This window comes from Eumetopias jubatus, unplaced genomic scaffold (assembly GCF_037043125.1).
Source record: "Eumetopias jubatus isolate StellerSeaLion01/CBP00866 unplaced genomic scaffold, mEumJub1_p1.0 scaffold_6, whole genome shotgun sequence".
NCBI classification, from domain to species: domain Eukaryota; kingdom Metazoa; phylum Chordata; class Mammalia; order Carnivora; family Otariidae; genus Eumetopias; species Eumetopias jubatus.
In genome coordinates, this window is record NW_028274812.1 from 1308366 (window position 1) to 1321630 (window position 13265).

The following is a 13265-nucleotide window of genomic DNA, read 5'->3' on the forward strand; positions in this document are numbered from 1 at the left end:
TATTTCTGCGTCCCTCCAGCACAGAGCTCCTGCGGCTCCACGTGCCCATCAGCATTGGGCCTGTCACTTTGAAGAAAAGTAATTTTAGCAATACTTAATTTTGAGAGAGAGACAGGAGGGAGGGGGAAGAGAGAGAGAGGGAGAGAGAAATGGAGAGAGAGGGGGAGAGGGAGAGTGGGGAGAGAGAGGGAGAGAGGAAGGGAGACGGGAGAGAAGGAGAGAGAGGGAGGGAGGGGGGAGACGGGGGGAGAGGGGGGAGAGAGAGGGAGAGAGGGAGGGAGACGGGGGAGAAGGAGAGAGAGGGAGGGGAGGGGGAGGACGGGGGGAGAGTGGGGGGAGAGAGGAGGGAGAGACGGGGGAGAAGGGAGAGAGGAAGGAGGGAGGGGGAGGGGAGGGAGGGGAGGGAGGGGGAGAGAGGGAGAGAGGGGAGGAGGGAGGGAGGAGGGGGAGGGAGACGGGGGAAGAAGGAGAGAGAGGGAGGGAGGGGGGGAGACGGGGGAGAGTGGGGGGAGAGAGAGGGAGAGGGAAAGGGAGAGAGTTCTGGATACAAGTCCTTTATTAGATATCTAATTGGCAAATAGTTTTTCCAAGTCTCAGGCTTATCTTTTCATGATATTTGCAATGTCTTTTGCACAGCAAAAGTTTTTAAAAATTTCTGATTAAGTAAAATTTAGCAAAACTTTCTTTTATGGATCATACTTTTGGTAGGACATCCACAAACTCCTCACCAGAACCAAGGCCATGCAAATTTCCTCTGGTGCTTTGTTTGGGAAGTTTTGTAATTTTTGTTTTACATTTAGGTCTATCATTCATTAGGAATTATTGTTTGTATTTTGGGCAAAATATGGGTCAAAAAAATTTTTTTTTTGCATATGAATATTTAAGTGTTCCAACAGCATTAATTGAAAGACCACCCTTCTCGGCGGAGAATGCTTTTGCGCCTGTGCCGGAAGTCACTCGCCGCTGGGGGGGTGCACCCCTGCCTGGGCTCTCCCGCCGCAGACCCCTGCCAGTCCCTGTGACGATGCCACGCTGCATTCCTCACTGCGGCCATGTAGCGAGTCCCAACACTGGGTCCTACAGCTCCGCTCCTTTGCCTGTTGTGTTTCAGAATTCTTCAGTTCCTGTAGTTCCTTCGTCTTGCTGTGTGAGCTTTAGATTCAGTTTGTTGTCTCCAGAACAGATTTGCTGACATTTGATTGAGATTGTACTGACCCAGTTGGGGGGAAACCGGGAAAATGGACATCTTTGAAATACTTGAGTCTTCTAATCCGTGATACAAGGCATTTCTCCATTTACTGAGACCCTTATCTCTTTCATCAATGTTCTGTGGTTTCCAGCATAGAGGCCTATTTTGTTGTATTCATATCTACGTACTCCGTTTGTTTTGGTGCTATTGTAGTATTTTTAAAATTCAATTTCTAAATGTTCATTGTTGTCCATGGAAATATGTTTAATTGTCCTACAATTTTTAGTATTACTGATTTTAGATGGTTCCTATATCCCAACACACACATTTAATAATCTAAATTTCCCTCCAAGCACTGTGTTAGCTACATCCTGCAAGTTTTCAAATGTATTTTGATTTAGCTTAAAATATTTTTAATTTATTGTGAGATTTCTCTTTTGACCCATGGGTTATTTAGAAGTGTGCTCCTGCGTTTCCATATCTTTAGGGATTTTCCAAATATAATTTTGGGTTTTTATTTCCAGTCAGTTTTGTTATATTCTGAGAATATATTTGTGTGTTTTCTATTATTTTACCAGCTTTAGGATTAGATTCATGGCCCAGAATATCACTTACCTTGGTGAATTTTTCGACTTGAGAAAAATGTATTTTCTCGCTATCAGGTGCAGTCATCTATAAACATCAATATGGTCAAGCTGGTTAACAGTATTTATAGAAAAACTGTAGGAGAAAAGATTAATGAGCTTCTGTTTGGTAAAATCTTCCTGAAGAGGACATAGAAACATAACTTATGGATGAAACCATCAAAGTTATGAACTTTTACCTGTCAAGACATCATTTAAAATTATAGCACAGATGGAGAAAAAATATTTGCAAAACAAGTATCTGACAAAGAGCTTTTTTTCTGAATATATAAATAGCTTATAACGAAATGGTGACAAACAATCCAGCGCAAATATGGGCCAGTGTTTTAAAGGACATCTCAGTTACAGGGAGACCACAGCTGGCAGGGGGCGGGGGAGGCAAACTTCCGCAGAGGTCATCCCTGGAAACGCAGGTCAGAACCACCGAGCCAGGCCTCTGCTCGGCCGCTGGAGGGCCTGGTATTCCACAATGAGGCCCACATGGAACGCAGGCGAGGATGGAGGCCACCGGGCGCTTCGGGAAGCGGTTCGGCAACTCATAAAACACGGAACTTAACACCTACCGTATGACCCTGTCATTTCACTCCTGGAATACACACATCTGAAACACAAACTTTGGGTACGTTTGTGTGCAGCTCACCACACCGGAAATGATCCCACTGTGCTGGAGCAGGTGCTGGAGGCGGAGCTCTGGCCCAGAGCCCTCCCCTCCCCGCGCCCAGGGACCCCGGGACCCAACGCTCCCTGGGCACCGAGGAAGCCAGGCCGTGGGGAAGAGTGTACACACCCCGTCCCCATCTGCGTGACATTCTAGAACCTGCAGACTCGTCCACAGCGGCAGCAATCCGGGGGGAGGGATGTGAGGGCGATCTGGCTGGGGCATCTGTCACCCCATTGATCGCCGGGGTTGATTCGGCTGATCTGGCTGGCTAGGCGGGTGTCCCCTTCCTCCCTCACCGCTCCATGTGCGTGCCTCCCGAAGCTGCGCGCTTGGTGGAAGAGGACGACCTTCCCCGACAGAGGACCGGTTTTCGCTCAAAAGGGTATGCGAGTGGCTGCGCCCCCTGCTGGAACCTCCAAACAAGCTCTCAAGGTCCATTTGGAGGAGAACGGAGGGTAGTCAAGCTTCCAAGACTCCAGACACATCCAAATGAGGCGCTGCACGTGGCAGTCAGCCTTTCTTTAAAAAGAAAAGAAAAGAAAAATCCGGGGGATGGCTGCCTGGGGCAGGGGTGCTGGGGGCGGCGGGGGCGGACTCCAGGAACACGGGAGACTTTGGGTGGATGGGTCGGACCGCTCACCTCCCAGGGGGTGACCAAATTCAACCAGGAGACGCAGAGAAGAATTCAGTTATGGGGGCTGTAAGTGCTCGGAGGGAAACCACACATTTTTGTCTGGCAATGCCAGCGCCCCGGCCAGCTCCTGGCCGCCGGGGCTTGGGGAGTGGGCAAGAGCATGGCCACCAGCACCAACACTAAAAAGTCCCTGAGAGGAAGGCCCCGAGCAAGGGGTCACGGAGCGCTGCGCCCTGCAACAGCCGCGATTGCCCAGCCACAGAGGGGCCGCCCCCCCTTGCTGACCCATGCCCAGGTCAGCCAGGCCTCGCTGCCCAGGGACTGCCCTGAGCTGAACTAGCAATGGCTTTAAGTTCAAAACCTCCCTGTGGCTTGGCTTGAGTTTTGACATGACTTCGGGAGTGCAAAGTCTACCTGATAGTGTTTGCACAACTTAAATATTTTATCTTCAGGGAGATGTGTTTTTTAGGAGCAACATTTCTTCCAGGAGCCAAAGAAGTCCCTGGATTAAAATGACACTGGTCTACCCCGCCAGGCCTCTAATCCCACCTGCACCTGTGCCACCTCGCCCTAGCAGGAGGATCGCCCTAGCAGGAGAATGGGGCAGGCACCTCCGCCTCCTGTGAGCCTGACACAGGGACCATCCCCAGAGCCGTCCCTCACCTGCTGTACCTCAGAGCCTGCATCAAGCTTGTGGTGAGGTCTTCATGCATGGGAACAGAGGTCCTTAACTGTGTTCCAGTTGCTGTACGTCCGAGCTGTAAAGACATATGTTTTCCCACACAATGCAATTCCCCTAGAATTGGCAACAGAAGGCAACTAAAATAATTGCACCTCACCCTTCTAGACCATTACTGAGCAACAGAAGTACAGTGGAAATTAGAAAATATTTGTAATTGAAAAATGATCAAAACACGGCCCATCACAGCTTGTGGATGCAGCTGAGCAGTGCTTGGAGAAATCGGTATACCATTAAGTGCATATATTACAGAAGCAGAAGAGTTGCTAAGAGAAGATCTCAGCTTCCAGTCCCAGAAGTTAGAAAAAGAACAGCAAGTGAACGCACAGATACTAGAAGGGGAATTATGAACTAAGACGAGGAATAAAATTTTCCTTATGAGCAGATAGGAGTTTCCAATGTCAACTTTTGTCTATTGAAAGAGCAACCGAGCTGTTTTGACTCTAGTAGGTCAGTGTTCCAGGCACTGGTCGAGCTCTGAACACCAGGTGCACGGTCTCCCTAGGGAGTTAGACCAAAGTAGTAATAATTCAGCACAAGCACAGGAGAGTAACACTTTCAGGGATACAACAGTTTTCAGAAGGCCGACAATAAAGCAAGTCACGTGTGAGCCACCCCACATTCCAAGGAGGTTTTGTGAGGAAGGGTTGGGGAGCAGGTGCAGGGCCTGGCTCTACCTGCATGCCAGGCACCCAGCTGCGCGCAGGTTTGACGCCTCCACTCCCGAACTTCAGACTCCTTCCCACCTTCGAAAGCCAATGCACGGTCATGTGATCTCCCTGTTACCACCCGCTCGCCCCACCCCCACACCCCACCCCCACGCCACCCCTGGCCCAGGAAAGGAAAGGTAAAAACTGAAGGGAAGATGTAGAAGCGCAGATGCAGACAGGTGGGGTGAATAGCAGTCCGCGGTCAGTGGTTAGGGCCCAGGGTGCAGTGCAGGCTTGCTCCTGCAACCACGGTCCTATGTATGTGGGTTCAGAAGAGGTCGGGAAGCCATGGGCTCCTGAGCACATCTGGGCCGCTGGGAGATCCTCGGCTTGGGCCTGACTGCAGAGCTCCTGGGTGTTTGGGCGCACCCACACGGGGAGCAGCTTATACAAACGCACACAGAACAGAAGTACGAGGCACAGGGGCTCATTCTTCACACCTGACATCCTAAGACGCGCACATCCATTGTTTTTCTTTGGATGCCATTACTCATTAGGTAACAGTCTCATATTCACCTGCCATACACTTTCACCTGCATTCACCTGCCATACGCTGCGTCCTTAGCAGGTGCACTGGCACGTGTGAGGCGTGGCGCGGAGGTGCGGGACTGTGTCAGCCCGCACCCCCTGCCCAAATCCTGGGCCTGCAGGCCTGTGGCAGGTGTCAGGCTCCCCTTCCACTGTACTTCTGTTGCTCAGTAATGGTCTAAGTGTCAGGCTGCACTTGCAGCCCACCGCAGGGCCGACCTATGAGGCGCAGGAGCATCCAGGCTGCTTCCCGGGGGGCCAAGGCCTTCCTCCCCCAGCTCCGGGGCCGGCCACGGCAGGAAGCCAGGCTAATCCAGCTCCGCGGCGGTTGTGAAAGGCAAAGCCTCGGTTTTAGAATGTTTTTCAACATAAAGTCATGGGAATGGAAGTTCATGCACCAAAACAAAGTTATATAAGAGTAATAATAAATTAAAGATGTCCAGTGGCAGCTGCAGGAGGAAAACAGGCCCACGCAGGCACCCTCGCCCCTCCCCCGGCACAGGGGCCACAGTCGGCTGAGGATCTGGGAGAGCGCCTGCCTCCGGGACCTCGCAAATCACCGCTGAAGCGTTTGGACAAGAGTTTAGAGAAGCAGAGAGAATGAACTGTTTTAGCTCATTTTTTTTTCATAATTGGCTCAGCAAACAAAAGAAAAACACTGCAAGCCTCCGCGGCCAAGGCCGTGGTGATGACTTGGCCGTGGTGATGAGGGCAATGGTAACACTCACCATTGCTCCGCTCTCGTGACTCGGGGAGGTCGCAGCACCAAAGCGCGCAGGGACCAACTCCAAAGAATGTGTGTTCAATTTCATCCCCTCCCGTGTTCCAGTATATGAAACTTATAGCTGCCTTGAAGGGATGACACACTTTAGTTGTCTGTTTCATGAAATTTTAAAGGAGTAAGATTTTCCAGTCCCTGCCCCGCCGCTGGGGGCTACTTGACTCTGGGCAATTTGCTCTCAAGCCTCTGTTTACTCATTTCTAAAGGGAAATAAAAATAGTGCCTACCTCACAGGAATGGCATGCATATATATAGAAATAATGCATTCTGGTGCTTTCTAGTCAGAAGGTCTTCTAGACTTAGCTTTCTTGCAGGTTACTGAAGTGCTGAGCATGGTTGGCTTCTTCAGTCACTCACTTTTGAGTTGTAGTTTTAGGCGGAATAAGCCAGGATACAGGGAATCAAGAGTATTGTGGTGGGAGGTCGATATTGCAATTTTAACTGCAGTGATTAAAACTTGGGAGTGAAGGGGTCCTTGATGGCTGTGCTTGGAAAGCCCAGGGTGGTCCATGCAGATGCTGTCTGGTCCAGGCCGAGAGGGAGCAGATGCGAGGTATTGAGGTAAGAGCATGCTGGTGTTAAGTAGGAAAGAGGACTACCTGGCCAGAGCAGAGAGAACAACGGACACAGTAGGGAACAAGGGGCCCCAGCAAACTAACTAACTAACTAACTAACAATGATGGCATATTCAAGACAGGAATATGAAGATGGGGTCGGATTCAAGGTAAATCACTCTGTGCCAAGGTTTGAAGGGGAAGGCACAGTTAATGAGCCCAACGAGACCCACAGCTCCTGGTGAGTCACTGGGCATCAGTAGGAACAGGTCCTGCCAACCTCTGATCAAGAGAAAGAGAGAAAGGACAGCACCCCCCTTTGCTCTTCTCCCCATCCCAACTTCCTGCTGGTATCACCCATTTTAATGAAGCCAGAGGGAAAGGGACCCTGTAGATACAGGTCATAAAAGTCAGCCTCCTGGGCACAAAATAGGGGAGCAAAGAGTGGGGAGTTGAACAAGATGGACAAGCAGAAAATACCCAGCATTGGGAACAAGAAAGGTTATGAGTGGGTGAGAGTACACAGTCTCGAAGACACAGTGGACTGACCTCCAGAGAAGGGGAAGTCAGAGGAACCCACGTCAGGGGGAGTGAGTGTGTCTGACTTAACGTCCAGCGAGGTCATTCTTGCTACTGTGTCAACAAGGTCAGAGGATGAGGCAAAGGAGAATAGGCAGGGCCGTCGCACTAATTAAAATGGGAGGCAGTTATGAGATGTTCAGGATAACTTCTAGTAGGTTGTCAGCACTGAAAACTCAGAGACCCGGTCAGATCCTTGAAATGCTCTAACAGCAGCACGGCTGGATTTGCTGCTGACCTGGGTCTGTGGGAGAGAGGGGCCGGACGATGGCTCTGTGAGTACGACCTGAGCACCTGCAAGGTGGACGTGCTCACTCACAAATGTGAGATGTCCACAGGAGGGGTTGGCTCGGTTTGCGGAGAAAATCACAGTTTAGGTTTGGACATGTTAAGTTGGAACTATTTCTATGTCCAAGCAGAGGTTTCAGTGAGGAATTTCCACACAATCCTAGAGTTCAAGGAAAAGGTTGGGTCTTGAGATACGAATCCTGGAATAATCAGTGAGATGGAAACTATCTCAGGGGACCTCTCCCCGCTCACCAGGAGACAGAGTTGGGAGTGCAGGTGGATTTGTATGTACGAGTGTATGCCTCATAAGTGGTTGATTTTGTTCTTATTCTTAATTCTTTTCCTCCATTCTTCTGATTTAGGATTTGTTCAGTCTATTCCTTTACTGACTTTTACCTAGACTTTGTGTAAGACCGTAGCTTCAACTATAGCTTAGACTTCTGATCTGGACAAGATGGTATGCACTTGTTTCTTCCTGCTCTTGCCATGAAGTACAACTGGAAACCCTGGAAGTCATGCAGGAAGTGGCCAGAGGACTTTGAGATACGACTAGAGAAAGGGGGGTGGTTTATTACCCCAGGACTGGAGGAAGAGCACAGCAGCGGGCATCTTATATACCCACACTGATCTGAAGAATTTCCAGACCCCAAGCCTAGCACTAGAGCAAAGCCAAGTTAGGCTGCTTCTTCCCCTGATTCTGACAACATCCACTCCCCTGACATGCCAGGTGAGCATGGCTCTGCCAATGGCAAGGGGGGATAGGCTCAGAACCCTGCCAACAGCCAGAGGCACCCTACCTCCTCACTGCCTGAAGTTCCCCTCTTCTACCAAGAATACAGGGCAGTCTTGTGGCACTGGCAAGAGAGGCCCACCATACCAAGTGGCTCAGTCTTGGCTGTGACTCCAGGGGCTAAGGCTCTCCCCCGTCACCAAGAGACAGAAGGGATCCAAGGGACACCACAGGGGTCCTGCCACAACAAGCACCTAGCTAGAAAAGGAACTTTGTCCCAATTGGCCTGAGAAGTCTCACCCTCTCTGACATGCAAGTGGCAAACATCATCATTCCAGGAGCCAGGACAACTCAGCATGAATATGAAGGCAATCAATGGATGCTGAGACCAAGATGAGTCAGATTTTGGAATCATATGACGAAGATTTTAAAGCATCTGTCATTTAAAAAAAATGCTTCGGCAAACTATTACAAATTCTCTTAAAACAAATGAAAAAAGAGAAAATGTCAGCAATGGGAGTTTTTAGGTCTTCAGTCTTGATGTCTGTTACTAAGCTGCATCTATAAACTTCATATGTATCAAGGTCTAAAATTCTCTGAACTCTTGGGCAGTAGGGTCCTCCCCTCTTTCTATTTTTTTAATTTTTTATTGTTATGTTAATCACCATATATTACATCAATAGTTTTTGATGGAGTGTTCCATGATTCATTGTTTGTGCATAACACCCAGTGCTCCACGCAGAACGTGCCCTCTTTGATACCCATCACCAGGCTGACCCATCCCCTACCCCCTCCCCTCTAGAACCCTCAGTTTGTTTTTCAGAGTCCATCGTCTCTCATGGTTCGTCTCCCCCTCCGAATTACTCCCCTTCATTCTTCCCCTCCTGCTATCTTCTTCTTTTTCTTTTTTCTTAACATATCTTGCATTATTTGTTTCAGAAGTACAGATCTGTGATTCAACAGTCTTGCACAATTCACAGCGCTCACCATAGCACATACCCTCCCCAATGTCTGTCACCCAGCCACCCCATCCCTCCCACCCCCCACCACTCCAGCAACACTCAGTTTGTTTCCTGAGATTAAGAATTCCTCCTATCAGTGAGGTCATATGATACATGTCTTTCTCTGATTGACTTATTTCGCTCAGCATAACACCCTCCAGTTCCATCCACGTCATTGCAAATGGCAAGATCTCATTCCTTTTGATGGCTGCATAATATTCCATTGTGTATATACACCACATCTTCTTTATCCATTCGTCTGTCGATGGACATCTTGGCTCTTTCCCTAGTTTGGCTACTGTGGACATTGCTGCTATAAACATTGGGGTACACGTACCGCTTCGGGTCCCTACATTTGTATCTTTGGGGTAAATACCCAGTAGTGCAATTGCTGGATCGTATGGTACCTCTATTTTCAACTGTTTGAGGAAACTCCGTACTGTTTTCCAGAGTGGCTGCACCAGCTTGCATTCCCACCAGCAGTGTAGGAGGGTTCCCCTTTCTCCACATCCCCGCCAACATCTGTCGTTTCCTGACTTGTTAATTTTAGCCATTCTGACTGGTGTGAGGTGGTATCTCATTGAGGTTTTGATTTGGATTTCCCTGATGCCAAGCGATGTTGAGCACTTTTTCATGTGTCTGTTGGCCATTTGGATGTCTTCTTTGGTAAAATGTCTGTTCATGTCTTCGGCCCATTTCTTGATTGGATTATTTGTTCTTTGGGTGTTGAGTTTGATATGTTCTTTATAGATTATGGATACTAGCCCTTTATCTGATATGTCATTTGCAAATATTTTCTCCCATTCTGTCGGTTGTCTTTTGGTTTTGTGGATTGTTTCTTTTGCTGTGCAAAAGCTTTTTATCTTGATGAAATCCCAATAGTTCATTTTTGCCCTGGCTTCCCTTGCCTTTGGCAATGTTTCTAGGAAGAAGTTACTGCGGCTGAGGTCGAAGAGGTTGCTGCCTGTATTCTCCTTTAGGATTTTGATGGACTCCTGTCTCACGTTTAGGTCTTTCAACCATTTGGAGTCTATTTTTGTGTGTGGTGTAAGGAAATGGTCCAGTTTCATTCTTCTGCATGTGGCTGTCCAGTTTTCCCAACACCATTTGTTGAAGAGACTGTCTTTTTGCCGTTGGACATTCTTTCCTGCTTTGTCAAAGATTAGTGGACCATAGAGTTGAGGGTCCATTTCTGGGTTTTCGATTCTGTTCCATTGATCTATGTGTCTGTTTTTGTGCCAGTACCATACTGTCTTGATGATGACAGCTTTGTAATAGAGCTGGAAGTCCGGAATTGTGATGCCACCAGCTTTGCCTTTCTTTTTCAACATTCCTCTGGCTATTCGGGGTCTCCTCTGGTTCCATACAAATTTTAGGATTATGTGTTCCATTTCTTTGAAAAAAGTGGATGGTATTTTGATGGGGATTTCATTGAATGTGTAGATTGCTCTAGGTAGCATTGACATCTTCACAATGCTTGTTCTTCCAATCCATGAGCATGGAACGTTTTGCCATTTTTTGTGTCTTCTTCAATTTCCTTCATGAGTTTTTTATAGTTTTCTGAGTACAGATCCTTTGCCACTTTGGTTAGATTTATTCCTAGGTATCTTATGGTTTGGGTGCAATTGTAAATGGGATCGACTCCTTAATTTGTCTCTCTTCTGTCTTGTTTTTGGTGTACAGGAATGCCAATGATTTCTGTGCATTGATTTTATATCCTGCCACTTTACTGAATTCCTGCATGAGTTCTAGCAGTTTTGGGGTGGAGTCTTTTGGATTTTCCACATGCAATATCATATCATCTGCAAAGAGTGAGAGTTTGACTTCCTCTTTGCCGATTTGGATGCCTTTGATTTCTTTTTGTTGTCTGATTGCTGTGGCTAGGACTTCTAATACTATGTTGAATAGCAGTGCTGAGAGTGGACATCCCTGCCGCGTTCCTGACCTTAGGCGGAAAGCTCTCAGCTTTTCCCCATTGAGAATGATATTCGCTGTAGGTTTTTCATAGATGGCTTTTATGATATTGAGGTATGTACCCTCTATCCCTATACTCTGAAGAGTTTTGATCAAGAAAGGCTGCTGTACTTTGTCTAATGCTTTTTCTGCATCTATTAAGAGGATCATATGATTCTTGTTCTTTCTTTTCTAAATGCATTGTATCACGTTGACTGATTTGCGGATGTTGAACCATCCTTGCAGCCGAGGGATAAATCCCACTTGGTCGTGGTGAATAATCCTTTTAATGTACTGTTGGATCCTATTGGCTAGTATTTTGGTGAGAATTTTTGCATCCATGTTCATCAAGGATATTGGTCTGTAATTCTCCTTTTTGATGGGGTCTTTGTCTGGTTTTGGGATCAAGGTAATGCTGGCCTCATAAAATGAGTTTCGAAGTTTTCCTTCCATTTCTTTTTTTTGGAACAGTTTCAGGAGAATAGGTATTAATTCTTCTTGAAATGTTTGATAGAATTCCCCTGGGAAGCCATCTGGCCCTGGGCTTTTGTTTCTTGGGAGATTTTTGATGACTGCTTCAATTTCCTTAGTGGCTATAGGTCTGTTCAGGTTTTCTATTTCTTCCTGGTTCAATTTTGGTAGTTGATACGTCTCTAGGAATGCACCCATTTCTTCCAGGTTATCTAATTTGCTCGCATAGAGTTGCTCATCATATGTTCTTATAATTGTTTGTATTTCTTTGGTGTTGGTTGTGATCTCTCCTCTTTCATTCATGATTTTGTTGATTTGGGTCATTTCTCTTTTCTTTTTGATAAGTCTGGCCAGGGGTTTATCAATCTTGTTAATTCTTTCAAAGAACCAGCTCCTAGTTTCGTTGATCTGTTCTACTATTCTTTTGGTTTGTAGTTCATTGATTTCTGCTCTGATCTTCATTATTTCTCTTCTCCTGCTGGGCTTAGGTTTTATTTGCTGTTCTTTCTCCAGCTCCTTTAGGTGTAGGGTTAGGTTGTGTATTTGAGACCTTTCTTGTTTCTTGAGAAAGGCTTGTATTGCTATATACTTTCCTCTCAGGACAACCTTTGCTGTATCCCAAAGATTTTGAACAGTTGTGTTTTCATTTCCATTGGTTTCCATGAAATTTTTAATTCTTCTTTAATTTCCTGGTTGACCCATTCATTCTTTAGTAGGATGCTCTTTAGCCTCCAGGTATTTGAGTTCTTTCCGACTTTTGTGATTGAGTTCTAGTTTCAAAGCATTGTGGTCTGAAAATAGGCAGGGAATAATCCCAATCTTTTGGTACCAGTTGAGACCTGATTTGTGACCTAGGCTGTGATCAATTCTGGAGAATGTTCCATGGGCACTAGAGAAGAATGTGTATTCTGTTGTTTTGGGATGGAATGTTCTGAATATGTCTGTGGAGTCCATTTGGTCCAGTGTGTCCTTTAAAGTCTTTATTTCCTTGTTGATCTTTTGCTTAGATGATCTGTCCATTTCAGTCAGGGGGGTGTTAAAGTCCCCCACTATTATTGTATTGTTGTCAATGTGTTTCTTCACTTTTGTTATTAATTGCCTTATATAATTGGCTGCTCCCATGTTAGGGGCATAGATATTTACAATTGTTAGATCTTCTTGTTGGATACACCCTTTAAGTAGGATATAGTGTCCTTCCTCATCTCTTATTACAGTCTTTGTTTTAAAATCTCATTTGTCTGATATAAGGATTGCCACCCCAGCTTTCTTTTGGTGTCCATTAGCATGGTAAATGGTTTTCCACCTCCTCACTTTCAATCTGGGGGTGTCTTTGGGTCTAAAATGAGTCTCTTGCAGACAGCATATTGATGGGTCTTGTTTTTTAATCCAATCTGATAGCCTGTGTCTTTTGATTGGGGCATTTAGTCCATTTACATTCAGGGTAACTATTGAAAGGTATGAATTTAGTGCCGTTGTATTGCCTGTAAGGTGACTGTGACTGTATATTGTCTGTGTTCCTTTCTGGTCTATGCTGCTTTTAGGCTCTCTCTTTGCATAGAGGACCCCTTTCAATATTTCTTGGAGAGCTGGTTTCGTGTTTGCAAATTCCTTTAGTTTTTGTTTGTCCTGGAAGCTTTTTATCTCACCTTCTATTTTCAATGACAGCCTAGCTGGATATAGTATTCTTGGCTGCATATTTTTCTCGTTTAGTGCTCTGAAGATATCTTGCCAGTCCTTTCTGGCCTGCCAGGTCTCTGTGGATAGGTCTGTTGCCAATCTAATATTTCTACCATTATAGGTTAC